The sequence below is a fragment of the Rhinopithecus bieti genome, unplaced genomic scaffold (assembly GCF_001698545.2).
Source record: "Rhinopithecus bieti isolate Rb0 unplaced genomic scaffold, ASM169854v2 scaffold_6063, whole genome shotgun sequence".
NCBI classification, from domain to species: Eukaryota; Metazoa; Chordata; class Mammalia; order Primates; family Cercopithecidae; genus Rhinopithecus; species Rhinopithecus bieti.
Genome location: NW_016805186.1, coordinates 2,020,124 through 2,025,151, shown reverse-complemented (window position 1 = coordinate 2,025,151; position 5,028 = coordinate 2,020,124). Strand labels below are relative to the sequence as shown.

General features: G+C 49.8%; 1 long non-coding RNA gene across 1 annotated transcript; it reads left to right on the top strand.

The window, feature by feature from the left end:
- Nucleotides 1-99: 99 nt before the first annotated feature.
- LOC108529274 (uncharacterized) lies at nucleotides 100-3,299 on the top strand. The gene is made up of 2 exons (XR_001885463.1): nucleotides 100-372; nucleotides 802-3,299. It is a non-coding gene; the product is annotated as an uncharacterized LOC108529274 (long non-coding RNA).
- Nucleotides 3,300-5,028: the final 1,729 nt, after the last annotated feature.

Sequence of the window (5,028 nt, the reverse complement as noted above, 5' to 3'; positions counted from 1 at the left end):
CGGGGCGGTCCATGCGGCTCCCGCAGGGGCCCGTCCGCCGGCTCTCCCCGCCCCTTCCTTCCTCCCCGGCGGTTTCCCCTCCCCGCTTCCTTCCCTCGGCCTGCGCCTTCTCCTTCCTGGCTCTCCCCGCTCCCTCCCCCACCAGCCTGGCCACCTTCCCTCCAGCCTCTCCTCCTCGGCTTCAGGGGAGGCCGTGCCCCGACCCCTAACCCGCAAACCGTGTGCGGTACCGGGGCAGGGCGGGATGTCCCGAGGAAGAGAAGGAGACGGGGTGGAGGCATTTGGGGGCGTTCGCGGGATCCGGAGGGGGACCTGAGCACCGGGCCAGCGCGGAAATTCAAAACTCAGACCGCTTAAGGAGCACGTGATTCTGTGAGTGGCTCGGGGAAGGGCTGCGGAAACTCGGAAGGCAGGCGGGCAGCGTGCGACGAAAGTGACACTGCGTTGATAAAGAGCGCAGACGGCTCCACACATTTCCAGTTTCATCTTTGAGTACGATCCTGATGTTTATTAGGTTTGATAAATAGCACAAAACAGGAAAAGAAGTTTACTATTCTAGCTTTTCTTACTGAACGGTTATGCAGACACTTCAAGTCGAACCATTGTGTGCTTCTGGAAATTGCTTTTAAAACTGGGGAGGGGTAGTACCCCTAGTTTTGCATGTCAGCCTTTTTACATTTCAAGCTTGCTGGAGGGCAAGGAATCATGTAGCCATAGACTCGTTGCTATGTTTGTCTTTTCAAACTTTTCCACCACGTTTTGGCCCAAAACTATTAGTGTTTCGTCTCAATCTTTTACTAGAGGGATTTCGGTATAGCTGCTTGGATGAAGGAGTTCTGGAAGGAAATGGTAAGCAGTGTGCCCGTAATGGATCCGCCTCTCTCTCCGCACGCGGCTGCATGTCCTCTGGTTCCCGCGGCTGCCACATGCACGTCATTTCAGTGGCAAAGCCTCTTCCACTCAGGCCCATATCCCTTAGTTTGACTTAATTCCTAAACGTTTTGAACATTGATCCCCGGAGCTTTCAGAGCCCACTCGCCCGCTGTTTGATGGGTTAACTCTTCAGCATCTCAGACAATGGTCCCGGCCTGTAAATTCTCCCCGTGGGTTCCAGGACGCACTCCGGAGCCTCGGCTCTAACGAGCGCTATCTTAATCTCCCCACCCCCCACCCGCCGCTTCCCCTGTGGTCTGCTTTTTTCATACTCAGAGATGAATTACTTTGAGGATCTAATTGGCCTTGTTTCTGTAACGTTTTAAGAAAGGGAAGAGGAGCCAGTGTAAAAGCCTGCTCGACTTGGGTGGTCAGGGCTGAGGCTGCCCCCAATTTGCCTCATTGCTGATGCATGCGAGTGCGACATTCCCAGCGATAATGTTGTTCCTAATCAATCTGCCCTTATTTACATTTGTAAGCATTGTTGGCTTTAATATGCATGCCCTGTGCAGGGGACTGCTGTGCCACACCGGGTTTGTTAACTTCAACTAACCCACAAGGATTCCACAGACCTGAGATGAGGCTGACTGGGGCAGCCAGACCTGCTAAGGTGTCCTCTGGGAAGACAGTCCCTTTAAATGGCCCTTCTGCCTCATGTCAGCCCTTGTGACAGTTACCAAATAAGTGAGAACTTAGGGCCTTATCAGCCAGCAGGAGTTGCCAGCCTCTATGAAGCAAGAGCTGAGTGTTCCATCTCCCCTTTCCAGGTAAAGTTCATCTCAATGCATAAATTGTCATTTTGGTCTCCCAGTCATGATCCAAGACTTTTCATTGGAGTGTGTAGTTTTCAAAGCAGATGCCTTAAGCTCTCTGGATTCCCTCACATCTCCCCACTTCTCTGTTCCAATACTACAAATATCCATGGCCACGCCACACACATTTCAAAAGTGACATCAGATTATCCAAATGATGACAATGAAATAAAACATCTGCCCTTTGTGTTGGGATGTTCCAATGGTAAGCAATTGTAGGAGGCAGACTTGGTGGAGTTATGAAAAACCACAGTGAGATTTCAACTTTTCACTGGTTTCTCAGATCAAACCAAATGAGTCTTTAAAATCCAATGTAATTTGGCTAACTTTGCAGAGTATAAATGTATTCCAGTAATTTGACCCTGGGGCCATTTATAATTTTGCCTACTGAGTTTAATACTCTCTTCCAGAAATACAAGGAATTGCAAACATGATTTTAAGTCCTTCAGTATTCTTGTTGAGAGGGTGGGATGGACAGAAGCATTGGGGATTTGATGCAATATTCTTTTACTGCATAGGGAGCCCAGGATACAGGATGTGAGTGATGGTCAAGGCAGGGCTTCAGAAGTTCCAAGCAGGTACCTTGAATAAGAGTTGAGTCGACTCAACTCAAGCCAATGTGCCACCATCCAGCACATTTTCTTGGCTCCCTAAGAATGCCTTATTATTTTCTCATTGGCAGCTTTTATATATTCTTCAAAGGTGATGGTAGAAAATGAGTCTGAAAGGTTTCAGGGAAGTCGGGGGTGGGGTGGGGGGAGATTCAGCAGCTACAAAATGTAAAACTACTGGGCTTGACTCCCCTCCCCTACTCCCTTCCACCTTCTGTTTCCTCCCCTTATTTACCCCCCTCCCCAGGCTGGAGGAAAGGGAACAGCTCTAGCCAACTTGTCAAAATAATGCTGCTAATTACCCCTGATCTCCTTTAATGGGAAGCTGCTCCTAACTCCACAAAGGAGTAAATGAGGGGTCTACAGCACAAACCCGGGAGCACTGGCATTTTTTGAGCTTACAGTGAGCTGGGGGTGGGGAAAGCGGCAGAGGGGAGTGTCCTGAGAAGGTCCCAGAAATCTCCACATTGATTACTCCAGGTTTAAATACTAGCTTGAAAGGGGAATTAGACTTTATGTATTGCCAAAAGCTATTGGTATTCTCTTGCTAAGCATGTCACCAACTGCTGAGAGAATGTTCAGAGCCTACTATGAACTTGAAAGAAAACAGAGCATTGACCCCTGCATTGATCCCCCTTTCTCCAAATATATTCTTACCCACATTGCTTTCCTCTAATGGATAGAGATGTATTCCTGAAACACCCAGACTTTGAACATGTTTTGCATCCTTCCCTCGCCTCGCCTCTATCTCCCTGTCTAATATATCTCTATCAAGCTTTGCGTTTGCTAGGAGGCACACCATTCATTTCAGTGATCTCTGCCATTGGGTCCTGCATGAAAAAGAAGCTGAGCAACATGATCCCTTTGACCCACTGCTGGAGCAACAAATTTATTAGAAATATAGGCATGAGAAATGAAAGGGAAGTAAAACAATTCCAGCTTATTGTGTGTCTTTCTTTCATACTGCTAATCCGGTTTACACATCACGCCTACACGTCTCACTAGGGCATTATACACTGTGGCAGAGGCTGGAGAAAATAAAAGGTGTGTGTGAGAGAGAGAGAGAGAGGGAGAGAGAGGAATGAGGATAAAAACGGGAGACATTTTAATCCACATTGATTAACCTCATCAGTTTATCTATCTGTAGAAAGTTGAAGATAATTTGTAAAACAGCCTTTTTCTTTTCACAAAATAATTCCAAATGGTTCTAAGTTTTGTTCAAAGAGCTTGTCAGATTATGACTACTTTATAACCAGAAATTAGATACACCTCGCACAGTGAGTTTGAAATGAAGCTAATACCCCAAATTGAGAATGGTGGGGCCTATTGATGTCTACCTTGATTCAACATTTTAATTGAAACAGATCATGGACTTAAAGGCATTTTATAGCCTTGTGGAAGGAAGCTGGGTGACAACTGGAACACACACAAACTCACAATTGAAAGCCCCTTGTTTTACAACTTGGGCATTCCATGCACCTGAGGCAACAATTTATCCTGAGTACCACCCAGAAATTTTAAGTTGCAATAAGAAAGGATGACACCATAAAGCACTGTCTTTCTTTGTGAAGGCGACTAATTGCATGCTGAACTACTGTGGCCAATAAACACAGAAATAAATAAAAACCTAAAAGAAATGCACACACACAGAATGCTGAAAAAGGACTATTGTGGTAGTTCAAGACCTTAGTGATCCAATTATCAAATATTTAGAGCCACCCATTGTGGCTTTTTATTATTTATGTCTAGTTCTTTTGTATTTCTCCTCCCCAGGGAGGAAGAAAGGATAAAAAGGGAGGAAGACGGTCTTCTCTACCAGGTGCAGGGAAACAGGTCTGTGGGTGTCTTCCACAGCCACCCACCCATATAGTTCTTCTTAGGTGATGGAAACAGATGAGTTTCCATGAGAGTGTGCTCATCCACACGCTAGCATCATTTTAAACATGAACCTAGTAAATACGTGGAGACACAGCGCATGTCACCCAGAGGCACAGTCTCTGGGGGTCTTGGGGTTCAGCGCTGGGCCCAGGTCTGTAAGGTGCGAATCGGTCCTGCCCGCCCCCGGGCTCCCCTGAGGCCGCACTCTGCACTCTCAGCACTGGGCTGGTCGCCCACCTCTGTAAGGGTGGCAGGCACCCGAGCGCCGGAATCGGTGGGCACAAGAGTCACACACATCACCTCTCCTACCCACCGCCCCTTCCTGAACTCCAAAAGCCCCTCTGGCCCTTTTCCTGCAGCATGGAAGAGGAGGTGGGTAAGGTGCGTCTCTTCTAGCCCGGGTGTCCCGCTCCCCTAGGCGTGCGTGCCGGCTCGAGAGCGTGTCTGCGGGGCGCGAGCGTGCGCCCTTCCCTGCGGCTGCTCCCGCGAGCGGCCGGCAGCGGCTTCCGCGCGCGCGCCTCGAGCCCCCTCCCCTCGGCGCTGTCACTCTCCGCACGAGCCCCTCCATCACCCGCTCTGCCTCCGCTGGCGAGTCAGTAGCCACCACCAGGCTGATGAGCGGAAGCCAAGGTGGCGACCCTTTCAGGCGTGAAAATGGGGGCCCCGGCGACCCCCTTCGTGAGACTTCCCCTCGGAGCCGTTCCTCGGCCCGGGCCTGCCGCGGCCAGCCCCCCCTCCCCGCCCCGCGGGGCTGGCCTCGGGGGCGGGGGCCCGGGCGTGCGAGCGAGCGTGGA